The sequence below is a fragment of the Loxodonta africana genome, unplaced genomic scaffold (genome assembly GCF_030014295.1).
Source record: "Loxodonta africana isolate mLoxAfr1 unplaced genomic scaffold, mLoxAfr1.hap2 scaffold_188, whole genome shotgun sequence".
NCBI classification, from domain to species: Eukaryota; Metazoa; Chordata; class Mammalia; order Proboscidea; family Elephantidae; genus Loxodonta; species Loxodonta africana.
Window position 1 is genome coordinate 276,061 of NW_026974931.1, and position 27,850 is coordinate 303,910.

At 40.5% G+C, this 27,850-nt stretch overlaps 1 long non-coding RNA gene across 1 annotated transcript; it reads left to right on the forward strand.

Annotated features, from left to right (window-relative positions):
* Positions 1–380: 380 nt before the first annotated feature.
* On the forward strand, positions 381–27,335 carry LOC135229310 (uncharacterized). The gene is made up of 3 exons (XR_010320096.1): positions 381–901; positions 18,018–18,518; positions 25,280–27,335. It is a non-coding gene; the product is annotated as an uncharacterized LOC135229310 (long non-coding RNA).
* The last annotated feature ends 515 nt before the right edge of the window (positions 27,336–27,850 follow it).

Consider the following 27,850-nt stretch of genomic DNA (forward strand, 5'->3'; position numbering starts at 1 on the left):
AAAAAATATTTGCAGTGGATGAGTCACTGGTCTTGCAAAATTCTTTCATGAGATTTCTGGCGTCATTTATTTCAGCGATGCTGTATTTTCCAACTACTTTTCCTTCTTTGTTTCCAACTTTAACATTCTAATGACCAGTAATTATCAATGCATCTTGATTGCATCTTTGATCAATTTCAGGCTGCAGAAGTTGTTTAAAATCTTCAATTTCTTTATCTTTGGCATTAGTGGTTGGTGCATACATTTGAATAGTCATATAAACTAGTCTTCCTTGTAAGTGTATGGATTTTAGCCTATCAGTGACAACATTGTACTTCAGGCTAGATCTTGAAATGTTCTCTTTGATGATATGTAACGTCATTCTTTTGGCTCTGGTGGAATATCCATGTTTGTAAGACTGCTCACAGACTGTTTTACCAGAGAGTTTTCTGGTACTGCAACATCTACCACTAATCTCTGTGATCCCTTTGAATTGGCAAAATAAGAATAGTGCTATAGATTTCTTCCAAATACAGAAAACATAAGTATGAAAATGTTCTTGCTGTTGATTATATTCTTTACCAATCTGTTTGTATGGGATTTTTGGTACTTCACTTGAAAAATGAGTCCAAGGTACTGTGATGTGATTGTTTACTTTGTGTGGCCTTTCTAGCCATGGTCTTATAACATCCACCCTGGTGCTTGGGCAGGACTGTGTGATAGGGTAATTGTGGCTCACCAAGAGGATTGTTTATTTTGCCTTCAAAGAGAACCAGTTCCAGAGCAAAGAGGAGGATTCAACTCCCATCAAGGAAGAACAGCCAAGAGCCGAGCGTATATTATGGACCTGAGATCCCTGCACTGAGAAGCTCCTAGAAGCAGGAGACTGAGATAGAGAGAGGAAGCTGTAACCCTGAAGATGGTAAGATGCCATGGCAGGAGAGACCGAGCAACAGGGACCTGGCTATAGGAGATGATGGCCCAGGGAGAAGGAAAGCTGAGTGCCTTTGGAGAGAGGCCGGCCCAAGGCCAGGCAGAGGCACACCTATGAGCACAGGAGGGAAGAGGCTGTCCTGATAGAAAAACTGTGTTCTGAGTGTCTTTGAGCCTGAGCTATAACTGTTACTTCCCTAATAAACCCCATAATCGTGAATATGGACTATGAGTTCTGTGTGGCCATTGCAATGAGTTATTGAACCCGGCAGAGAAGTAGGGAGTGCTGTGTGAGGGACAGTTGGTGTCAGAGTTAGTGAAGATGGTGGAGAGAGGGTAGTTTTTTCACCAATGCCTTCAATGCAGCTTCGATTCCTTCCTTTTATACCATCAGTTCTTGATCTTATGCTACCTATTGAAATGGTTGAAAATTATCCAGTTCTACTGCAGTGGCTGTATTAATATCAGACAAATTATACTTCAGAAAAAGGAGTATTATTGGGAATAAGTAGGGACATAACATAATAAAGGTTCAATTCTCCAAAAAGATACAACACTCCTAAATGTGTACGTGTCTAACAACAGCGCTCCAAAATACAAAAACTAATAAATCTGAAAGGGGAAATGGACAAATACGCATTTATAACTGGTATCAGTACTTTTCTATCAATAATTAATAGAGCCCTGCTAGTTGAAGTCCAAAGCATCTGTATGAACCACTCATGGATGTCTATGTGTGTGTGTATGTATGTGTGTGTATGTGTGTATGTATGTATATAGTATAAAGAGAAGTAATACAGAAATAAACATAGATACATGTTGTAGTCCTTGGGAGGTACAAACGGTTAATGCATTCAGCTGCTAACCAAAATGTTGGAGGTTTGAGTCCACCCAGAGGCACTTTGGAAGAAAGGCTTGGTGATCTACTTTTGAAAAATTAGCCATTGAACTGACACACCTGTGTGTCAGTACTACTCTGACACACATGAGGGGAGGGGTCACCATGAGTCACATCAGCTTAACAGCAATCGAATGATTTTTTTATGCATTCTGCCAATGTTTGTCTTTTAATTGGTATCTTAGGCTGGGTTCTCTAGAGAAACAAAACCAGTGAGGTGTATATATATATATTTATATATAAATAGCTTTATATCAAGAAAATGGCTCACGAGGCTGTAGAGGCTGGTAAGTCTCAAGTCCATGGGTCAGGCTTGTGGCTTCTCCTGACTCACATAGATGCAGGGACTGCAGAACTGAAGATCTGCAGGTCATACAACAGGTCTGTGGCTCACAGGCTGCAAAGGCTGACAGATCTCAAGATCGGCAGGTAAGCTGGCAGGCTGCGGCTCACAGACTGCGGAGGCTGGTGAATCCCCAAATTGGAAGGTAAGCTGAGAGTTCAAGTCCCAAAAACTTGAGATCAGATGAAGAGGAGCCAGCTGCAGGATTCAGAGTGAGCAAAAGCTCAAGAGCCTTGCCAGAAAGTCCACCTATATTGGATGCAGTCCACACCTCCGAGGAAACTCCCTTAGATCTGATTGGCTACTCACAGCAGATCCCATCATGGAGGTAATCACATTATATCACATCTCATCATGGAAATGATTGCATCGTTATTCGACTGCTAAACTACATCATAACTGCCAAAGCACTGAGAATCATGGTCCAACAAAGTTGACACACAACTTTAATGATCCCAATTGTGAATTTAATCTATTTAAATTTAAAGCAATTAATGATAAGGAAGGACTTATGTCTTCTACTTTGTAGTAGGTCATATATGTATTTTGTTTCTCATTTTCTTCACTACCGTCCACTTTTGTGTTTGACTGATTTTTTTCAAGTGTACAATTTTGATCCTCTCCTTATTTCCTTTCCTTATATTTTTTAACTTCTTAGTGGTGACCATGAGGATTACAATTAATATCTTATGTTTATAACAATCTTCTTTTAATTAATACAAATTTAGCTTCAACAGTATACAACATTCTGCTTTTATTCAGCTCAGTTACCTCCCCTACTTACGTTGCTGTTACAAAAATTGCATCTTTATACATTGTGTGTCCATTAAGAGAGATGTGTAAGTATTTTTATGCATTTGTGCTTTAAATCATATATGAAAAAAAGAGTCGTGATATAAAAATATTACTGACTTTGTTTTATCTAAGTAGTTACCTTTACGGAGTCTTCGTTTCTTTTTATGGCTTCAAGTTACTGTCTAGTGTCCTTCCGTGCCAGCCAGGATGATTCCCTGTAGCATTTCTCATAAGGCAGTTCTGCTGCTAACATACTCCCTCAGGTTTTGTGTATCTGGGCATGTCTTAATTTCACCTTCATTTTTGAAAGATAGTTTTGCTAGATATTGACATCTTGGTTCATAGTTTTGTTTCTGTATTTTTTTTCCAGTACCTTAAATACATCATCCGACTATTTTCTTGTCTCAATGGTTTCTGATGAAAAATCAACAGTTAAACTTGTTGAGACTCTCTTGTACATTAGGGGTCACTTATCTGTTGCTGCTTTCAAGTTTCTGTCTTCGTCTTTTGACATTTTGATTATGTCTGTCTGTGGATATCTATGTATTTACTGTCCTTTGAGTTTATTGAGCTTCTTGGATATCTAGATGACATTTGGGAAACTTCCAGTCATTACGTTTTTAAATATTCTTTCTGTCCTTTCATCTTTCTTTCCTTTCTGGGACTCCCTTAATGAGTATATTGGTATGCTTGATGTTGTCCCGCAGGTCCCTTAGGCTCTATTCATTTTCTTCATTCTTTTTCCTTTATGCTCCTCAGTTAGAACAATTTCAGTTGTGCTTTTTCAAGCTTACATTTTCCTGCTTTCTTGCTCAAATCTGCTGTTGAGCTCCTCTAATGAAATTTTATTTCAGCTATTCTACTTTTCAGCTCTATAATTTCTATTTGGTTCTTTTGTATAATATTTCTTTATTAATGTTTTCTACTTGTTCATACATTCTTCTCTTGGTTTCCTTTTTTTGTGTGTGTGTCTATGGTTTGTTTAGCTCTTTGAGGAAATTTAAGACAGTTGGTTTAAAATCTTTGTCTAGTAATCCCAATATCTGTGTTTCCTTAGGGATGCTTTCTGTTCATTTCTCTTCTTTCTTTCTTCTTAACAAATGAACCATCCTTTTCTTTTTTCTTTTTATGACTTAGAATAGTGTGTTGCAAACTGGATATCTTAGATATTATAATGTGACTCTGGAAATAAGATTCCCTCCTGTCATTAGGGTTTGCTTTTTTTTTTTTTTTTAATTGTTGAGGGCCAGTCATCCATTTGCTTAGTGATGTTTCCAAACTATTTCTGCAAAGATTGTATGTCTTCTCATGTGTGGACACTGAAGTTCTGTTCTGTTATCTCAGCAGTCAGTTCATGACCTGACAGTGCTTTCTTTAAATGCTTGTAGCCAAAAAGAAAAAGTAACATTATCCCAGTCTTTGCAGATTGGCTCTGAACTGGCACGTTCTTTCAATGCTAAGCAAGAGTGCCTAAAACTCTGCCCTAGCCTTCACTTCCTGCCCCCATGGAGCCCAAAGATCAGCCAGAGATGCAAGCCTAAAGCTTTGTCAGGATCTTTATGAGCATGTCTTCATCCTTAGGCAAGAACATTGCACTTCAGATTCCTCAGTATATATGGTAGCCCTTCAAAGCCCTTAAACCACCAACCATTGTCCTCTCAGCCCTTTTTCCAAGCTTTTGGATGTCTCTGCTGTTTTCTCTGTCCTTCATCCTTTGACCCTGGAGGTAGGACCAATTCTTTTTAGCTTCGTACTTCTGAGTTTCCATCACATCATACATTTTTTCTTGTGTGCTGTTGAGTCAATTCTGACTCATAGTGAATATAGGATGGAGTAGAACTTCTCCAAAGGGTTTCTAAGGCTGTAATCTTTATGGAAGGGAACGGTCATATCTTTCTCCTGTGGAGTAGTTGGTGGATCAAATCAAACCGTTTAACAGCTGAGTGCTTAACCACTGCACTACTGGGGCTCCTTTTGACATCATGCATCATAATAGATTTTTAACACACCCCTCAGAAACATAGAAGTCCATAAATTATCAAGGATACAGAAGATTTAACATGTAAAAAAATACCAAATTGCTATATGTGTATTTGTGTGTATTATCTAACCATGAAAGAATATACATTCATCTCATGCACATACATAACATAGTGTGTATAAAAATTAGCTGTATACTGTGTTATAAAGCAAGTCTCAACAAATTTCAAGAGTCTGTAATAATATAGAGGATACTATGTAAGTACACCATAATTAAAAAAAAAAAAACCATCTTAGAAAATGAAAATACAAAATCTCCATTTTTTTTTATGTAAGTACACCATAATTAAAAAAAAAAAAAAACCATCTTAGAAAATGAAAATACAAAATCTCCATGTGCTTGGATATTTTAAAATACTATGAGTCAAAAAAGACATCATAATGAAAATTAGAATACATTTTGAAGTAAACAATTATGGAGATAGTGCATACAAAAATTTGTGCAGTACAGACAATATAATATAGGAAACTTATAGCCTTAAAAATATAATTGGAAAGAACAAATCTTGAAAAATAAGTGAGTTAAACATCCATTCAAAATGTTGGGAAAAAACCAGAAACAAACATTCATAGGAATTTTTGTTTCTATTAATGATTGAATACATGCAACAGACGATCAACAAAGACTAAAGTTGATTCTTAGAAAATGCTAGTAAAATTGACAAACTTTAGGCAAGATTGATCAAGTGAAAAAGAATGAAGATATAAAAAACGAATATCAGGAATTAGAAAGAAAATGACTACAGATCTTGCAGAACATAAAGATAATGTGAGAATGTTATGAACCGTATTAGCCAATAAATTTGCAAATTTAGGTAAAGTAGGCAAACGTATCATACCATGTAAGTTAATAACAACGATTCAGGAAGAAACAGGAAGCAAAAGTAATTCCACAACTGTTAATACAATTGAATTAGAGCTCAAACTATTCTCAAAAAGAAAACTTCATATCAGATGGCTTTTCCTGCAAATTCTGCCAAATATTCAAGAAATATTTCACAAATTCTTCAATATAAAAGGAAATATATACCCAAACTCATTTTATAAAGCTTGTAGAATGAATATTGATACCAAAACCTGACAAGAGCAGCAGAAGATGGGAAAATTACAGGCCAATGTCACTGATGAACATAGATGCAAAATATAAAAAGAAATAGGCAAAACAAATCCAGCAATACTCTAAAGAAGAATATATTATGACCAAGTTGGGTCTATCCCAAGAATTCAAGGTTAGTTTAACATTCAAAAATGAATCAGTATAATTTGCCATATGTACAGGAAAAATAAATGTGATTATATTAGTAGGTGTAATAAAATAAGTATTTGATAACCTTCAGCATCCACTCATGTTTTTTAAAAGAACATCTAGCATGCCATGAGACCAGAAGAACCAGAAGGTTCCCAGCTGCTGTCGCTGAACATTTTGATCAAAGAGTCCATAGAAAAGCCCTGATCAAAAGGGGGAAAATGCAGAACAGAATTTCAAATGAACCCTAGACTTTTTGGAGCCACTGAGGGTGAATGAACTCCTGAAACTATTGCCGTGAGATAATCTTTAAACATTACACCAAAAGCATTCCCTTGAATCATCTTAAAACCGAAGTATGAAAAAGAAAAAACCAAACTGTTGCTGTTGATTCCAACTCAGAGACTCTGTAAGACAGAATAGCACTGCCCCATAGAGTTTCAAAGGTGCAGGTGGTGGATTCAAACTGCTCTTCTTTTGCTTGGCTACCGTATCACTTAACCACTGTGCCATGAGGGCTCCAGAACATTAGCTTACTTAACCAATAAAAATGGTCTACCTTGAGCATATGCTCTTTTAAGAACTGTCTACATGGCATCAGATTGACAACAGCTACTGAAAAGATTAGATAGGAACCTTAAGGAGCAGTGGGTTTATGTTAATGACAGAGGAACAACTCAGAAAAGGAGGGTAAGAATGGTTGCACAACTTCAAGAATGTAGCCAGTGTTATTAAATTGTACAGGTAGAAACTGTTGAGTTGGTGTATGTTTTGCTGCATATATTCTCAACCAGAAAAAATACAGGTAATAATTAACAAAAAATGTCAAGGAGAGCTAAATATTTTGAAAATAAGACAGAGTTGCGTGTGAGGGAATGAGTGGGGTGAGCTGTTTTAGATTAATAGTAAAGGCTTATGGGAGCAGGATATTTGAGGAGATAACTGACCTATATCAAAGGAGAGAATAGGTTTATGAAGTTCTGAAGGGAGGGATATTGCCAATAAAGGAAAAAGTTGTTTCTGAGGCCCTTAAATAACCAAGTGTTTTGGCACATTTGAGGAAGCTCAGGAAATAAGTCATGGCTAGTGTGGAGTGAACCGAGGGAAGACTGTTAGGAAATGAGGTTAGTATGGTGAGCAAGCCCCGCATCATGAAAGACCATGGGAAGGATTTGGGAATTTTTCCTAATTGCTATGAGAAGCCACTGAAATGATGCTGTTATGTAGATTGTAAGAGGGAAGATCGGTGCATGGAGTCCAGTTTTAACCAAGAGATGATGGTGGATGTAAGGTGGAGGTAGTGAGAAGTGGATAGAGTCAGGATTTATGTTAAGGTAGTGCCAAGAGTCCAGAATATGTCAATGGATTGGATGCAAGATTTGAATAAAGGAGAGAAATGAAGGATGATTTCTAGGTTTTTGTCCTGAACAACCCAGAGGATAGTGAGAACATTTGCTGAGATAAGGAAGACTGGGAGGTAGATAAGACACTTGGACGAAGAATTTTATTTGAACCACATTAAGTTTGAGATGCCTAGTAGACATTCCAGTGGAGATGTGAGGTCAGCCATTGGTGAAGGAACAGGGCAGAGTATGTAAATGAGGGTATCCTAGGGCTCAGGTGGAATTGACTGCCATGAATTGGCTCAGATAACCTAGACAGTGAGAAGTGATGAGTGATGTTACTTAAACAGGGCATGGAAATCAATGAAAAAGGTGTGGGAGTGGCAGGGAAGCTAAGGTAGAGAAGTTTCTCTCTCCCTAAACCTGATTAGCTGGATTTGAAGACATCATAAGTTCCTGTATGAGAAATATCCAGCAAATTACCAGTTGATTTAATAAATTGATAACAAAGTCCACCTTTCAGCCAAAGATTGAAAAGCAAACAAACCAATTGTCATCCAGTGAATTCTAACTCTTATCAACCCTATAGGACTGAGTAGAACTACCCCATAGGGTTTCTAAGGAGCAGCTGGTGAATTCAAACAGCAGACCTTTTGGTTAGCAGCTTAGCTCTTACCCACTGCACCACCAGGACTCAGACCAAGAATAACACATGTGAGGAACTTACTCCTTAGTTCAATCAAGTATGTAGAAATTGAAATTTGTAATTTTGGAGATTCCTCTCTTTTTTTTTCGAAATGGGGGCATTGGGATGGAGGATTTTCCTATGCCCACCATCCTAAGGGATTTAATTAACCCATAGTTGAGACATTGTAAACATCTCAAGAAATTATTACCTTTGAGAAATTTGAGGGTGAGTAGGCATATCACCTGGCTCCTCTTAAACTCCTTATAAAAACCTGACTTGAAGACTCACCTGCCTTTTTGAATAAGTGCCAGCTTGAATAGGCAGGGTTCAGGGAATTGCCAACCAAAGGTATGGTTTCTCCAGAGGCCTCCAAGGGATGTAAAAGAAGAGTGGAGCCAGACCCCGTGCTTGGGACACACCCTTGGTAGGAAATATTTGAGTGTGTGTGTGGTGAGGGGAGCACTGGGTGTGGGAGAGTGGGGTGGGTGGGTAATAGGGAAATGCCTGTTTTGTTTTTTTTTTTTTTTTAAGAAACAGTTTTTTACTTTTTTTTTTTTTTTTTTTTAATTACAATGAACAGTTCAGTGGAGACACATTCCTTATCTGCAGGGGCTAGTGGAAGTGCTGACAGCTGAGAATGTAGCCTGCTCCCCAAGTGCCAGTTGGCATTTTGGAGAGAAAACTTGATGTTTGGAGCACTGACTGGCCCTGCCTTTTCTAAATAATTAAGGGTGGTGGGGTGGTGGTAAGAGAAAGAGGATGGTCTATGAACACTGACCCTGGAAAATTAACCCGAGTGTGTGGGTTGTGGATAGCAGGAAAAGAACATCACCCGCAAATGACAGCAGTGCCTTTATTTATTTATTTATGCTTCTTTTTAGTTCTGAGTTGTTTTTAAGCCATAAATTAATGGGGCCACCATGAATTTTCAGAGAATGAGTTTTACAAAAATCTAAGTGTTTTAAATATTGCCAGGATTTACTTATATACACTGTATATGAGAAAAGTCCTTCCAGTTATAGGGAGGAGAAAGAAAGTATATTCAGGAATTAAATTTTCACAGTTCTCTGAATTCTTATATTTCTCCTGTTGTCCATTTTTCTTTTTTTGTCCTTCATCCACCCCTTCCACCTTGACCCACTGTCTTCATCATCTAGTGCTGCCATAACAGAAATACCATGAGTGGATGGCTTTAACCAAGAGAAATGTAATACCTCACGTTAAAGTAGGCTAATAGCCCAAATTCAAGGCATTAGCTCTAGGGGAAAGCTTTCTCTCTCTTTCGGCTCTGGAAGAAGGTCCTTGTCCTTAGCCTTCCCATGGTCAAGGAGCTTCTCAGGTGCAGGGACCTTGGGTCCAGAGGACATGCTCTGCTCCTGGTGCTGCTTTCTTGATAGTCTGAGGCCCCCAACTCTCTGCTTGCTTCCCTTTCGTTTTATCTCTGGAGAGATAAAAGGTGGTGCAGGCCACACCCCAGGGAAAGGTGACCTGAGTGAGGGTGGTGTTACAATCAATCCCACCCTAATCCTCTTAAAGTAAAATTACAATCACAAAATGGAGGACAACTACACAATAGTGGGAATCATGGCCTAACCAAGTTGAGACACACATTTTTTAGGGTCATAATTCAATCCATGACACCCACCAAACCAAACTTGTCACCATCAAGTTGATTCCAACTCATAGAGACCCTAGTTGATTTGAACTCATAGAGACCCTATAGCATAGAATAGAACTATTCCATAGAGTTTCCAAGGACTAGTTGGTGGATTCGAACTGCTGACCTTTTGGTTAGCAGCTGAGCTCTTAACCACTATGCCACCAGGGCTCCTCTTGATCCACAGTCCACCCTAATTCACCACTGTGTTAGAAACTAAGGTTTTGCTACTCTGAAATAAGAACCTTTTACTATACTTTTGTGTTAGTGGTTGCTTTTGGTACGTCTTTAAGCACTGAACAGTTACCTCACACCCGTTAAAAACCCATTGCCACTGAGTCTATTCCAACTCATAGCGGCCCTATAGGGCAGAGCAGAACTGTGCCATAGACTTTCCAAGGAGCGCCTGGTGGATTTGAACTGATGACCTTTTGGTTAGCAGCCATAGCTCTTAAACAGTACACCACCAGTGTGGGAGGGGTTTAATTGATAACATGATGTCTGGGCTCCAAGGGAGATGGAATGGATGTGCAGGAGAAGGGCATGCAGAGTCTGCCTGTATAGTCCCCAGAACTCTGTTCAAGATCATAACACACCTCAGTAATCACTTGAATCTAAACATACAACTTTAACAGTTGATGTAAATGACTTTACACATGAATTTTGGAACTCAACTCTTTCTCAATGGAAGTTCCTTCAACCTAGCCGTTTGTTTGTATTCCCTTAATAATTATGAAAGCTAACAATTATTGTGTTCATTCTGTGTGTAAGGCCTTTTTCTAAGTGCCTTGTGTGTTTTCTTTAACCTGCGTAACAACCTTTTGAATAAGACCCATTTTAGAAATGGGAAACTGAGGCAGTGAGAGGTAAAGTAACGTGCCCAGATCACCCAGCTGATAAATTGAGTTAGGATTTAAACCCAGGCAGTTTGTTTCAGAATTTGCTTATGTAATCACTGTACATGACAGCAGTGAGCCCTAGTGGCTCTGTGGTTAAAGAACTTGGCTGCTAACTGAAAGGTCAGTGGTTCGAACCCACCAGCCTCTCTGTAGGAGACAGATGTGGCAGTCTGCTTCAGTGAAAACCCTATGGGGCAGTTTTACTCTGTCCTTTGGGGTCACTGTGAGTTAGAATCGACTTGATGACAGTGGGTTTTGGCACATAATACTAATGTGCAGTGTATTCTGTATGCCGTGTATATGTTCAGAAACTAATTTTCCGAACATTTATGCCATATATAGATTACCAATCCAGTTGCCATTGAGTAGATTTTCACTCATGACGACCCCGTGAGTTTTCAGAGTAGGACTGCCCTCCATACGGTTTTCAATAGCTGTGACTATTTGGAGGTAGATTGCCAGGCCTTTCTTCCAAGGCAACTCTGAGTGTATTTAAACTGCCAACCTTTCAGTTAGTAGCTGAGCACTTAACTCTTTGTGCCACCTAATACATATATATACTAGGAGGTTTTCCTCCTTATTTGTACTTTAACGTTTTTTAGACTCTTACGAATACTTGTTCCTGGCAGTGAACTGGATGCTAAAGAACAGAATAGGCACATGTAACCCTCTCTCACCTTCTCCCTCCCCTCTTTCACAGAGATGAAATAAAAAGGAATTAATGAAGACAGATCATTGGATTAGGGCCCATACTCAGGGCTCTAACAGCATGGGGGGTTTCTCCTGTCACTTCAGTTCTTGTTCAGGAATTGGTACCTGCTTTTTGTGAATCACAAAGACCAGTGCTGTATATCAAGCCATTTAGATTTGGGGTATGGAGCAGTGATTTAAAAAAATTAAATTTTATTTTCAGAGATTTTTTCTAATAATTGTTTACATTTATTTATTTATTTTTAAAGTTAGACCCTGCTTTATTTTAGAGAGGAACAAACTTTCAAAGTTTTTAAGCAAACATTGGTCAGGGCTGGGCTTTTTTTTTATATTAACTTTTATTGAGCTTCAAGTGAACGTTTACAAATGAAGTCAGTCTGTCACATATAAGTTTGTATACACCTTACTCCGTACTCCCACTTGCTCTCCCCCTAATGAGTCAGCCCTTCCAGTCTCTCCTTTCGTGACAATTTTGCCAGCTTCCAACTCTCTCTATCCTCCCATCCCCCCTCCAGGAATTGGCACCTCCTTTTTGTGAATCACAAAGACCAGTGCTTTATATCAAGCCATTTAGATCTGGGGTATGGAGCAGTGATTTAAAAAAATTAAATTTTATTTTCAGAGATTTTTTCTATTAATTGTTTACATTTATTTTAATTGTATATTCTAAAACCCCTACAAAAAGGCATGAAATAATTGTTTAAATTTTAATTCATATGGGTCAAAATGTATGTTAAACTACCTATCGTCACCTTCACAGTCGTCGTTATGTTTGAGCCAATTGTTGTGGCCACTTGTTACCAAGTATGACCTGCTTCTCCAGGGACTGATCTCTCCTGACAACATGTCCAAAATATGTGAGATGAAGCCTCGCCATTCTTGCTTCTAAGGAATATTCTGGCTGTACTTCTTTCAAGACAGATTTGTTCATTCTTTTGGCAGTCCATGGTATATTCAATATTCTTTGCAAACACCGTAATTCAATGCCTTCAATTTTTCTGTGGTCTTCCTTATTCATTGCCCACCTTTCGTATGCGTATGAGGCGACTGAAAGCACCATGGCTTGAGTCAGGGGCACATTAGTTTTCAAGGTGACATCTGTACTTTTGAACACTTTAAGAGGCCTCTGGCAGCAGATTTGCCCAATGCAATGTGTCGTTTGATTTCTTGACTGCTGCTTCCGTGGGTGTTTATTGTGGATCCAAGTAAAAATGAAGCCCTTAATGACGTGAACATTTTCTCCGTTTATCATGATGTTGCTTATTGGTCCAGTTGTTAGGCTGTTAGTCTGTAGTCTTTGATCTTCAGCAGTAAATGCTTTAAGGCCTCTTCACTTTCAGCAAGCAAGATTGTATCATCTGCATATCTCAGGTTATTAATGAGTCTTGCTCCAATCCTGATGCCTTATTCTTCTTCAGACCAGCTTCTCAGATTATTTGCTCAGCATACAGGTTGAATACATATGGTGAAAGGATACAACGGTGATGCACACCTTTCTTGACTTTAAACCATGCTGTATTCCTTGTTCTGTTTAGATGACTGCCTCTTGTTCTATGTACAGGTTTCTCATAAAAACAGTTAAGTGTCCTGGAAATCTCATTCTTCCCCATGTTATCCATAATTTGTTATGAGCTGGAGTAGGTCTCAGAAATAATGTACCATTTCTTCCAGTTGGTTGTGCATGGCTGCCTACTTCCCTAGGTGGTAGCAGCTAAGGCCTGTCTCAGAAACACTCTCCTCCCCACTTAGCATGAGTTTTCACACTGGTCCATCTTCTTTCCCTTGTGTGTCTCCTGCCCTCCTCAGTGGCTGGGGAAAATGATAGTAGTCCACTGATGAGATTTATTCTTTTATTATACTTTATTTTATTATTTGTTTTTATAACATAGTTCTGTTAAAATCAAGGGTAATAAAAATGTTTGTATGATGGAAGTGGATAATCCCACCCACTGTGTCCATCTAAAGTTTCATGAGAAAACTGTGCCCACAACAGAGGGCTCCCACTCCTCTGGCTCACTGTATTTTCTCCTTGTTTATTTGCTCTTCCCTCTTTCCTGATGGATGCATGGAACCACTGAGCTTCAGGACTCCACAATTCTGCTTTTCATACCAGTGTTACTGTAATCTTGGGTTCATGGGCTGCCTTGCCACAGATTTACTCATTCTGTTTCTGTTAATTATTTCATTACTTAAAAATCTCTCATGAATTTTTCCAGAAGTACATTCTATTCCTCAAAAACTTGGAAGCAATGGGAAAGTATGCAAAAAAAAAAAAAAAAAAAAACAAGAAAACATACGTAATGCATAGAATAAATTATTAACGTTCCGATATGTCTATTTTCTTGCTTATATTGGCATGTATGTGTATTAGAGTCTCTGGTTGATGCAAATGGTTAATATCTTGAGCTGCTGACAGAAAGTTGGAGTTCAGGTCCACCCAGAATTGCTGTGAAAGAGAGGTCTGGCAGCCTACTTCCGAAAACTCAGCCATTGGAACCCCTATGGGGTACAGTTCTACTCTGGCACACTGGTGTCATCATGAATCAGAACTGACTCAGTGGCAACTGGTTTTATGTGTGTATTAGCACACACATTTATGTATATTAACACGGATATTATATCCTGATATTTTCATTCATCATTAGTCTTTTCATGGTAATTTTTTTTTGTTTTTTTTTAATGAGGGCATTAAATTACTTTGTAATATTCTGTGTGCATGTAGTATATGGTTTTTAGCGATTTGACTATAGTTGCAATAATGTGCATGTTTCTAGTAATCTTCAACCTATACTTACCTCTTTTTAACATACATCTCTGCCATTAAATCTCTTTGTTTAAGTGTTGTTTAACACTCATTACGCCTAAGGGATGGTCTCAGAAGCAGCCCTGATCAATTTTTCTCCCTCTTACTCATGAAGCCCCTTAATGTATTTCAAGGTATCAACTACGAAGGATTTTACGTACTTATCCTTTGTTTATTTTTCATTCAGTCAGTATATTCCATGGGCCAGAAGTAGTCTATGTTATGCAGATACAGTGGTGAAAGGTACACACTGTCCCTGTCGTCATGAAGGGGACAACCCAGTGCAGGTGGGAGGAGCACTGGGGAAATGCAGCTGAGAGAAAGGACAGACAACCCTCCAGGAACCACACTGGACTTCAGAGAGGCTTGTTGGCTGCTGTTCACCTGGCAGGCTTCTAGATACCAGAGTACCCTTGGGCTTGGTGCCTGCTCCTCTCTCTATTGACACCCTCCCTCTAGGATGCCTCAGTGAGTTTACTGCTGTCTATTTGTAGCTATGGACCTGAGGTTTATACCTCCATCCATTCAAACTCCTCCTGGGTCCAGACTCATATATTCAAATGTCAGCCTAACTCTCTGTATTGACCTCTTTATGCATTATAATGATACATTCCTCATATGGCCATCATGAAAAGCAAACATGAAAGGAAAAGCACAGGAGTGCCTGGCACCAGTGTAGGTACTCAATGAGCATTAGCTGTTGGTATTATTCTTGACATCTCCGTGTGTGGTGAAGTTTTATTACCGGACATCTCCATGTGGATATCTAACAGCTGCACCATGTTATCTAGGCTATGAAACAATTCTTGGTTCCAACCACCATTCCGTTCTTATCGATGAATTTCTCAGGACTTCGGTGATGGGAGTGTGTGTTTTTCCACACAATGGACATGATTAGGAATGGTAGGCCAGGTCCTGCACAATAAATTGCTCCAACATTCCTATGGGTGACCATTGAGACAAGTTTCAGCCACTGAATGTAGCAAAGAATTGGAACTACTCTCAGCTGTTCATGTGAGTACTCTCAATCCAGAATATCTGGTAAATCAACTGTTAGGGATTGAATTGTGTCCCTCCAAAATGTATGTGGAAATCCTAACCCCTGTACCTGTAATTCTGACCTTGTTTGGAAATAAGGGGCCTGCTTTTATTATGTGAATGAGGTCATACCAATGTAGGGTGGGTCCTAAGCCTAACTCTTCTTAGTTATAAAAGGAGCAGAATACACACAGACACAAACAGGTGAAAAGGAAGACAGACAAAGAAGACAGATGCTTCTAGAAGGCCAGGAACACAAATGATTGCTGGCATCTACTAGAAGCTGAGGTAGACAAGGAAGGACCTCCCACTACAGCCATGCCCTGAATTCGAACTACTACCTGCTAAACTGTGAGAAAATAAATTTCTGTCCTTTAAAAGCCATCCAGTTGTGTTATTTTTTGTTATGGAGGGACTAGGTAACTAACACACATACCCGTGCTTGTAAGTTCAGCCCAGTGCAGAATAATTTTCTTCCCTCCTTGGTCTAGCCCACCCGAACCTCCTCTTTCCCTATCAGTGTCCTTTGCTTTCACCTAAGAGCTATGACAGAGTCCGCTTGATGCTGACGCATTGAAATTTCAATTTATTTTTTATTTATGATTACTATTAATTCCAATATTTTCTACAGTTTTCAATGGAGACAGTCCTATAATCTATGAATAGCAGTTATACTTTTTTTGTACTAGCTTACACTTCCAGTGTTAAATGTTTAATAAAAATAATGATAGAAGCATCCTTATTTTATTTTTTATTAATTTTAAAGAGAATGTCCCACCCGTCACCATGAACTATCATGCTAGTTGTAGTTTTCCACGTTCGGGAACTCCTTTTCTGTTCCATGTTTGCACCTAGTCCTTATCTGTCCGTGTGATTGGATTTTATCAACCTGCTTTGCCCCCATCTCTTGAGGTGAGCATATGTCTTCTCTTCTTTCACCTATGCATGTGGTGAATGAAATTACTAAATCTTTAATGTTCACTCAAATTTGTATGCCTACAATAAACCGCCTTGATCATGGCATGTTACGTGGTTTACCCTTTGCTGGATTTCCTTTGCTGGCATCTTATGTAGGGTTTTGCATCTCAGTTACTGAGTGTGCTTGTCCTCTAACTCTTCTTCTACCTTCCTTCTCTAATTTGTTATCATTTTTAAACTAGCCATAAGGATCAAGTTAGGGGAGTGTCTCATGGTTTTCTAATCTCTGTTGACTGCGTACAAGATTAAAATGACTGTTTCTTGCATGTTTGCTGGAATCTGACTGGAAACGATCTAGGTCTGCCATTTTCTTTGTAGGGAGATCTTGAACTACTGACCCATTTTATTTAGTGGTTAAAGGCCTCTTCTGGTGCTAATTTACTTGTAAAAAATTCTGATGCATGTTCTAGATTGCTCGAATCTCATCTTTAAATATTGATTATCAGGGCTTGTAGCCTCATGCAAGCCAATTAATCAATCCCAGATTTCCCCAAAGTCAGGCTCTGCAACTATTCCCGGTACCAAATTCCCTCATCTAAGACTTATTTGCAAAGAAAGATACAACAGTATGCTATCTACGCGGTTGTGTATCCGCAGCCTTCTTGAGTCCATAACGTGAGGTTACAGTCTTCTAATACTTTTTTTGTAATTGTTCTCTTTCTTTTTTTTTTTTTTTTCCTTTTTTCACTGCCAATACCGCCCCCCACCCCAGTCTAGTAGTTTTAAAGTTGTGCGTTTCAGGTTCAAGTCTGTAATCCAGCTGGGATTCTGTGTGTGCTGCATGTGTGCATCAAAAGAACACGCTTCTAGAAGCAGAAAGCAGGCAGTGCGACTGTTCGGTGGTTGGCGGGGCGGGGGGAGGGGAGCTGCTGCCCAGAGAGGGCGCCCGAGGGAGGCAGGAGATGCCGGGCTGCCCACCGCAAGCCCGCAGACTCCAAGGAGGCGGAACCTGCGTGCACCATGAGCCTTTTGAGACAGGCCCAAGCCCGCCCAGCCGGGTGCTAACCTCGCACCCACCAGGCTTGCGGGTTCCCCCAGGACTAGGGGAAGCCTGAGGCCAAGGAGGACAAGACCTAGGGTCTGGACCTGGGAACTGGTTCTGCCACGTGTGATCGCAGCACTTATGCTGGGAAGGAGGGCAGGAAGCATATCGCAACGTGCGTCCGGACGATGACCCAGAAGGGCAGGAGTTGTAGTCACCCACGGACTCTGCGTCTGCATATGGACGCCCCCAGGGTGCAATTCCAGGAGCAGAAGGCAAAGCCACAGAGGCCACAGTGCACCTCGCTGATGCTCCCCAGGGGCATTTCCCTAAATTTGGGGAACAGTCCCTCCTCTGGGCTAGGGACTTTGTTTCCTCCATTGTCATCACTGACTGTGAGCAGACTCTTGTCTAGGCAGACTAACGAGGAGTTATCAAAATGAGCTCCAAACTCCGGATTTGAGTTAAGGATCATAAATTAACACAGAGAAATACGACTTTAGCAATAAGTGCCTGCTTGAAGCCCAAGTTGCCTGAAAACACGGAATTTCAGTCTTTCAGCTCCTCTGCTAATCTAGGGACTAAGAACAGGATCTCACTGGAGCTCAAAGATGTGGGGCACTGGGAATACTCTGGGTCTGTCTGCTCATGGCTGATTGTCTGATTCCCAGTTTTATTATACAGCTTAAATACAGACCAGAAGAGGAGTTTGGGGCTTGACACCTGACATCTTAACACCAGTTCCTGTTTCTTGAGGAAGGAAGAGGTAAAATAAATCAGCGTTTGCTGTTTCCTTCTCCATCCCCGGAAGTCCTGATGAAGACCCTCTCAGGTAAGGATTGACAGGGAGTGGCTTGGTTTACTATTCAACTTTGTCCTTCAGTAACTTTGTTTATGTCCTGCATGTAAACTGTTGTGCATTGAGAAGCATTCTAATTCTTGTGCAGAAGGACTAGACCTCCTGCAGAATGACTATATTGTGCCTCCCTCGGGCACCCCTGTCTGCGCAGCACCCCCCAACGCCAACTGCCCAACCGCCTCTCTCCTGGCATTCTGCTTCTAGAAGCATGTTCTTTTGATGCAGAGATGCAGCACACACAGAATCCCAGCTGGATTACAGACTTGAACCTGAAGACCTTATGCAGAATGACAATTTATGAACCACTAAGCTCAGTACTAAAGCAGGTACTTACCCCTCAGAGAAGGCCCTGGGGGAGGTTGACACCTGCATTCCCCAGCGCTCCTGCTGCTCTAGAAGTGCCTGAAATGCCTCTCTGGGAAAGGCCTTCAGAGTAGTAGGCTCATGGCCCACGTGGGAATTCAGGCCTATTTTTCTGTTAGAACATCTCATTTCGCTCTGAAAATATTATTATCCAGTTTATCCACCAGGCATGAGTACAGACATCTCATATTTTCAAAATTAACCCCATTCTCTAATACTAATGTGCCACCAAGAGTATATTCCAAAGTTTTTCCAATAGGCTAGAAAGTCTTTGCAAAGAGGGGAGTCCTGCGCCATGTTGTGCAGTGACAACAGGGTTGGCATAATATGTTTACCGAGATACCTACCACTTTTTTTAATTTTTTATTGTGCTTCATTTGAAACTTTACAGAGCAAATTACTTTCTTGTTCAACCATTTATACACAATTGTTTTGTGACATTGGTTGCAATATTCATGATGTGTCAATATTGTCCTCTCCTATGCTCCAGTTCCCCGTTTCCATCCGCCATGATTCCTGTTCCGTCCTGCCCTCTTTTCAGTGCTTTTGGGCTGGTTTTGTACTTTTGGTCTCATACACATGATTGAACTAAGAAACACTTTCTTCACGTGTGTTGTTGTTTGTTTTATAGACCTGTCTAATCTTTGGTGGAGGGCGAACTTCCGAAGATACTTTCCACTTTGTTGCTTTCCATAATTCCTGAAATTCCAAGCCTGCCACCTGAAGAACTTCCTTTAGTGTTTCATTTAGAGCAAGTCTGGTGGCGATGAATTCTCTTAAGCGTCTTTCACCTGAGAATGTCAATATTTTTCCTTTACTCATGAAGGAAATAACAGCCTATAGAACACCGGGTTAATGTTTCTTTTCTTTCAGTGTTGAAAAAATGTTGTTTTCACAGCCTTTTGGCCTCCATGGCTTCTGATGATGAATACAGAGTCATTCCAATTGTTTCTCCTGTGTGAGATGAGTTGTTTTCTCTCTAGCTTCTTTGAAGATATTTTCTTGGTCCTTGTTATTCCACAATTGACAATGAGGCATTTGGGCATAAAATTATGTGAGTTTAACTTGTTGGAGTTTGCATAGCTTCTTGAATCTGTAAGTTTGTGTCTTTCAACAAATTGGGAAAGTGTTGAGCCAGTATTTCTTCAGATACTTTTTTCTACACCACATATTTTTTCTACACCGTATGGAATTCCAATAAATAAATGTTAGATATTTTTGAATTTTTTTGAGGCTCTGTTCATTTTTTTTCAATATTTGTTCTCTGTTTTCAGATTGGATATTTTCAATTGAACTGTTTTCATCTCATTGATCCTTTTGTCTGTCAACAGCATTCCACTGTAGAGCTGATCAAGTGAATTTTTTATCCTATTTTTCTGTTTTTCCTGTCTAAAATTTTCATTTGTGAATGGTTTCTATGTATTTTTCTATTTTTCTAAGTTGTGCCTGTTACTTCTTTGAGCATGGTTAAAGTAGCTTTTTAAAGTTTTTGTCTGTGATTCCAAGACTGTGTCTTACTTCAATCTTACAGAAAATGTCGATGTTGTTTGTTTTAGGAATCACTTGACCCAGTTATGTTCAGGCTGCAGGTTCTTTCCCAACTTCTGTGTGCTGTGGCTCAGATGTCAGTTCAGATTTTGAAGACTTTGCAGTGATATTTGGATGTAATCTATGGGAGTGTCACTCAGTCTGGGACCTTGTTGGTGTTCTAACCCATAATGCAGTTCTCAAAGGATTGATCTACTTCTTAGGGTCAGAGCAAAGCATATGCAACTGTGGGAGTGGGGAGGGGTATGAAAAACAACTTTATGGTATCCCCCTCTTGAGCCGCCTGGTCTCTGTCTCTCTGAGGCTCTCTGATGTCTGAGCAGCTACCTTCCTGGTCCACTGGCAAGAATGTTGGGGCTTTAATCTCTTCATTCTGCTGCACAATTAAGTGACTGGGTCTGCGTATGAGGCCAAATAATGGTAAGATGGAGAAAATGTAACAGAGATTCCTGTACATTATTTGGTCCTTATATACTTAGGTCAGAGAGAAGGCACACTGTTTCGGGTGATACTTTGAAACAGGTATGGAGAAAAAGGCATTAACAGGTCGATAGCTGCATACTAGGTGTTACGGATTAAATTCTGTCTTCCCAAAATGTATATATCAGCTTGACTAGGCCATGCTTCTCAGTATTGTGCGATTATCCACCATTTTGTCAGCTGGTGTGATTTTCCAATGTATTGTAAATCATACCTCTATGATGTTAATGATCGAGGATTTGAAGCAGTTATGTTAAGGAGGCAGGGCTCAGTCTACAAGATTAAGTTGTGTTTTAAGTCAATCTCTTTTAAGATATAAAAGAGAAAAGAGCAGAGAGACAGGGGGACCTCAGTAGCACCAAGAAAGAAGTGTCAGGAGCAGTGCATCCTTTGGACCTAGGATCCCTGTGCTGAGAACCTTCTTGTCCAGGGGAAGATTGGTGACAAAGACCTTCTCGTAGGAGTGACAGAGAGAAAAAGCCTTCCCCTGGAGTTGGCACCCTGAATTTGGACTTATAGCCTCCTAGACTGTGAGGGAATAATTTTCTTTGTTAAAGTCATCCATTTGTGGTATTTCTGTTACAGGAGCACTAGATATCTAAGACGCTAGGTACCAGGAGATGTACATTTCCCAGCTCTTTCGCTCCCAGGGACACTATGACTAAGTAGCCAATGCCATAAATCCATGCGAGCAGACTGTTCTGATTACTGCTTTGACTCTACTGTCTGTTATGGTAACCACACCCACCTTGTCTTTGTTGATTGAGTGCCACCACTTGGATGCTACCACCATGGGGTCCAGTCAACTGCATTGTAGTCAGGTGTCTTAATTCAGTTAGGGCAGTTCTCACTGTGGACTCTTACTTACATAAAATAGCAACCACAGAAGTCTTCAATAATGCTGGGGCTTGCTTCCCAAATTTGTACCTCACTGCTATGGTAAAAAGAGAGCCCTCTGGGCACTCCGTGTGTGGGTCTGTGGGTCCAGCCTAATAAATCCATTCTAACATTCCAATTTCCCTCAGCCTTTGGATACCTTCTCCTACAGTATACAATGGCAGATCTGCCATTTCCACTTGATTTATTTTAGGCCACCACTTAATCCATGCTTCAGTAAACCAGCCAAATAAACTATGAGATCCTTTTCTAACCTCTGAAGCTGAAACACTGAATGAAGAATCTATGCTTCCTGGGCCTATATCAATAAACTCAGACTAATCCACCTTTATGTTGCTTGCACCGTTATCCCACACCCAAAATAGCCATTCCCACACATATTCACCAGGTTTCTGTATGTATATATTAGAAAAATCAAGCAGTTCTTTTGGAGTTTAGCATAGCTTATCCTGGGTCACACTTCATAGCTCACCTTTTGGGGCTTGTTGGGACTGAAGTCTAGGTATAGGTCTAGAAGCAAAAATGGGCAGAGGCAGTGGGATGTTCAGCCGTGTCTTATAAGGCATCTGCCTAAGGTGATGCCCCAGGCAATGCCCCAGACACCACCCCAGGAGACAACTCAAACAAGACACTTCAGGCACAGCTGGGGTAATCTCATCAGATGGAGGTGGAAGGGATAATTGTTTTACTGGGAAGGGTGGCTTAGCCGGCAAAGTTAGAGAATCTCTTTAGATGGGAGTAAGAGGTCTGGTTCTGTTAGGAAGAGCGATTCAACAGAAATTGGAGGTTCATTGTCCCCCGCTTCCTGACTATCTGCCCATATGTCCTCATCCCAAGTTTCAGGATCCCATTTCTTCCCAATCAGTGCCCTTACTTTAACTTCAGAAACCATTTGAGTGAGGTTGGATATTCAACTGGTGCTTTAATTCAGTCACTCTTATGATAAGAATCTGAGTTTATTTTTGGCAGCATTAGCCTTGTTAGTATAAGAAATATGGTTTTCTTTCTGGGCACAAGTGGCAGCTTTCAGATCTTGTATGTGGTGCTTGAGCTTTGAGTCCATTTCTTTCATTCACCAGTGTGGCTAGCAAAAGCAGGACCAACCAAGCAGCTTCCTTATTATTCTTATTCTGACAAAATTATAGAAAAGTATCAAATATGTAATCAGGCAGAGCCTTGTCTCTCACAAATATTTGATCCAGTTGTAGTAGTATTTTGCGTATTTCTATTGTCACCTCCCACCATGGATTAGCAATAGCCTATTTACTACTGGAGACAGTCATCAGTGCCTTTAAGATTAGCCAGACTTGAGAATCAATTCAGAAAACTCATCCTTAAGATTTGGTTCCTCTGGAACCACTGTAGGTACCAAATGTCTTAGCCTGGGATCTCTAGAGATGCAAAACTGGTGAACAGAATATATATATACACACATATATATATATAAAAAAAGAGTGTGTGTATATATACGTGTGTGTATGTGTGTGTATATATATATATATACATATAAAAAAAATTTTTTTTTTTATATGGAAACCCTAGTCGCATAATGGTTAATAGCTATAGCTGCTAACCAAAAGGTTAGCATTTCGAATCCACCAGGCGCTCCTTGGGAACTCTGTGGGGCAGTTCTGCTCTGTCCTGTAGGGTCACTATGAGTTGGAACCGACTCGACGGCAATGGGTACACACACACACACACACCCACCCACCCATATATGCTTACATATGTTAGTTGTGGCTGTTAGAGGCCATCGATCCTGTGTAAAACAGAATGAAACACTGCCTGATCCTGAACCATCCTCACAATCATTGCTATGTTTGAGCCCATTCTTGCAGCCATTGTGTCAGTTCATGTTGTTGAGCGCCTTCCTCTTTTTTTCTGACCCTCAGCTTTTCCAAGCATGATGAGCCTTTCCTGGGACAGGTCCCTCCTGAAAATATGTCCAAGGCACGTGAGACGAAGTCTCGCCATCCTTGCTTCTAAGGTGCATTCTTGGTGTACTTCTTCCCAGATGGATTTGTTTATTCTTCTGGCAGTCCATGGTATATTCAGTATTCTTTGCCAACACCATATTTTAAATGAATCAGTTCTTTGGTTTTCCGTATTCATTGTCTAACTTGCTCAAGCATGTGAGGTGGTAGAAAATATCATGGCTTTGCTCAGGCACACCTTAGTCCTCAAAGTGACATCTTTCCTTCACAACACTTTAAGGAGGTCTTTTGCAATAGATTTGCCCAATGCAATACATTGTTTGAATTCTTGACTGCTGCTTCTGTGGGCATTGATTATGGATTCAAGTTAAATGAAATGCTTGATGACTTCAGTATTTTCTCTATCATGGTGTTGCTTACTGGTCCAGTTGTGAGAATTTTTGTTTTCTTTATGTTGAGGTGTAATCCATACTGAAGGCTGTAGTGGTTGCTCTTCATCAGTAACTGCTTCAAGTCCTCTTTACTTTCAGCAAGCAAGGTCGTATCAGCTGCATATCATAGGTTGTTAGTGAATCTTTCTCCAAAACTGATGCCATGTTCTTCTTCTTACAGACCAGCCTCTCAGATTATTTGCTCAGCATACAGATTGAGTAAGTATGGTGAAAGGATACCACCATGACACATAACTTTCTGATTTTAAACCACACGGTATCCCCTTGCCCTACTCAAATGACTGCCTCTTGGTCTACATAGATATTCCGCATGACTACAGTTAAGTGTTCTGGAATTCCCATTCTTTGGTAAGCTATCCATAATTTGTCATGAGCCACACAGTTGAGTGTGCTTGTATAGTAAACAAAAATAGGTAAACATCTTAGTGATAGTCTCTACTTTCAGCCAAGATCCATCAGACATCAGAAATGATATCCCATGTTCCATGTCTTCCTCTGAATCCAGCTTGAATTTTTGGTAGTTTCCTGTCTGTGTACTGCTGCAACTGTTTTTAAATTAAATTCAGCAAAATTTTTCTTGCATGTAATGTTAATGACATTGCTCGATAATTTCCGCATTGCGTTGGACCACCTCTCTTTGGAATGGGCACACATATAGATCTCTTTCAGTCATTTGGTCAGGTAGCTGTCTTCCAAATATATTGGAATAGACAAGTGAGCACCTCCAGCACTGCGTCCCTGTGTTGAAACATCTCATTTGGTACGCCATCAATTCCTGGAGCCATGTTTTTTGCCAATGCCTTCAGTGCAGCTTGGAGTTCTTCCTTCAGTACCATCAGCTCTTGATCCTATGCTACCTCCTGATATGGTTGAACGTCGACCAATTGTTTTTGGTGTATTGAGTCTTTGTATTCCTTCCATCTACTTTTGATGTTTCCTCTGTTGTTCGATATTTTGCCCATAGAATCCTTCAGTATTGCGCCTAGAGGCTTGAATATTTCCTTCAGTTCTTTCAGCTTGAGAAATGCCAGGTGTTTTCTTCCCTTTTGGTTTTCTAACTCCAGATCTGTTCACATTATATTATCATACTTTGTCTTCTCCAGCTTCCCTTTCAGGTATTCTGTTGAACTCTTTTACATTATTTTTCCTTCCATTCTCTTTAGCTACTGTACATTCAAGAGCAAGATTCAGAGTCTCTTGTGACATCCTCTTTGGTCTTTGCTTTCTTTCCTGTCTTTCTAATGACTTTTTGTTTTTTTCATATATGATGTCCTTGCTATCATCCCACAACTAATCTGTCTTCGATCATTAGTGTGCAGTGCATCAAATCTATTCTTGAGATGGTCTCTAAATTCAGGTTTGATATACTCAAGGGCATACTTTGACTCATGGACTTGTTTTAATTTTCTTCAGCTTCAACTTGAACGTGAATATGAGCAACTGATCATCTGTTCTGCAGTCAGCCCCTGCCCTGATTCTGACTCATGATATTGACCAAGTGAAGAGTGATTCAGAGAAAAACATGGATAGAGTGTGACCTAATTTCCATAAAAACAAACAAATGAATGTACTTACATGTGTCCCGGCAAAAAGAAGTGTGTAAAAGGGTACATATGTATCTTTGGACACTGGACACTTCAGGGGAGCAGGTATAATATACTTATGTGGGGATGGCTCTTATTATAACTTCTATATACAAATCTCTATTGTTAAATGTGTTATAAGAATGTAAAAGCTTTTAAAGTTTAATAACATCATACGTGTATGTGTGTGTATTTGAAACTTTTTTTCTTTTGACTATTTTATATATGTGTTTTTTAGTTATCTAGTTTTTTTTTTAGTGTGGCTATAGCAGAGATACCAAAAGTGGATGGCTTTAACAAACAGAAACTTATTCTCTCACAGTTTAAGAAGCAACAAGTTTGAAGTCAGGGCACCAGGTCTAGGAGAAAGCTCTCTCTCTTTGTGGCTCTGGGGGAAGGTCCTTGTCATCTATCTTCCCCTGGCCTAGGAAATTCTCAGCGCGTGGACACTGGGTCAAAAAGACGTGCTCCACTCCAGGCACTTCTTCCTTGGTGGTATGAGGTCCCTCTCATTTCCGCTCACTCTTCTCTTTGTATCTCAAAAGAGACTGACTCAAGACTCACCCTAATCCTGTAGATTGTGTCCTCCCTCATTAACCTAACTGCCTCTAATCCCGCCTTATTTACATCACAGAGGTTAGAATTTACAACACATAAGTAATCACATCAGATCACAAAATGCAGGACAACCACACAATACTGGGAATCATGGTCTGGCCAGGTTGGCACACATTTTGGGGGACACTATTCAATCCATAACAACAGAGAAAACACTGTCTTCAATGCCAGATTCAGAGACTTTTATCAATCTATGAAGGGCAAACACAGAAATTGAACAAAATTCAGACCAGCGAATTATTGCTTGCTCTTGTAACTAATGACTTCTTCTGGTCTCTGTACCTGGAAATGGCCAAAAAGAATTCTGTGAGGATTAATTCAGTTATTGCTAAAACATCTACTGCATTTACATGTCTACAGATAAGGAATAATGCTGGACACCATGTGTGATTCATTAAGTAACACAGGGACTATTAGACTGTTGTTCTCCTTCTCTGATATGCCACTATCACCTTCTCCCCTTGTTGCTCTCCTGAAAAACCCACACTTGTATATTCTAGGCTTTTTTCCAGGATTGAATTTGCAGGAAGTTGAAGATACATCTTTGAAAGATAAAGAAGACTTTGGCCACATTGTCTTTAGACAGTCGAACTTCCCAGCCAGCCTCTGTGCAGGATGGGAATTCACAATCCCTCCTACTCAGTACCTCTGAGCAGGACGGGATTTCTGTTTCATTATCAGGAGACTGTGGAATTCACCCCTCTTCAGAAAACTTACTTTCCTTTGCCTCAAACTGTCCCTCTCAGGATCTGTCACGGTCACTCTGAGAAATTCACATGGGCAGCCTGTATGGAAGTGCCCATCCTAGAGTCCCTGCCCTCCCTTCCTTGCTCCGTAGGGCTTCCTCCGACACTTGGGGTCACATCTCCCAGGGAGTACACACCTCTGGCACTTCCAGGGATTCCCAGGCCCTGGGATACTGTGGATGGGACTTGGAACTCAATCTGTTTCTTCCCATCCTCACCTTTGGTTATCTGTGTTCTGTCTTCACCAGATTTAGGAGGCCTTGTCTTCTCTTTGCTCATTTCATTTCAGTCAGGCTTTTCTATTCCAACTCTCTGATCTCAGGACACATCAGGTTAGACCACAGAAAAGAGAAAGACCAAGCAAACATCACTGATCTGTGCAGAAGCTGCTGGGAAGGGATTCGATTCTCATTGGTTTAGGGTTTTAAGCCCACTGCTCACCGGCAGGCAGGTTCCCCCCAGAGTCTGGCTTCTGTCTGGTACCTTGTACTACAAAGAACTCAGTGACCAGCCCACCTTCACAATCACACCTCCCTTAGAGCTGTCTTTGCAGAGGCTGTTTCTCAGACTTCCATGTCCCACTGAAATCCCATTTCTCTTTCCTTACAAACATTGTGCTCATTCTCAGGGCCCTGAGACCTCATCTGCAGGTGAGTCTTGTCCTCTTCTCTCCTTGGCGGGGGGAGCTTTGGAGTGGACCTCATGTCTTTGGACAGCTATCCTGGGGCTTCTTCCACCCTGGTGCTCTAGGGCTGCATCTCTCCATGTACTTGAGGGGTCGTGGAAGGGGCACAAGGCTAAAAGAGTGGATCTTCCAGGTGAGGTGGGTTTAAGAAGCCTGAATGAAGTTCTTCCCTGAAGGGTGCATATTTTGCAGTCCAGACATCCTGCTCCTCTCAGTCTAAGTGTCCTAGCACGTCTTCAGGTGCTTTCTCCTTTGACCTTGAGGCCATGCCTGCACCCTCTGCAGCCAGGTCTCCGACATGTGTAGCAGCACCAGTAGGTGTGGTAGCCTGTTCAGCCCCTGTCTCCTCCTC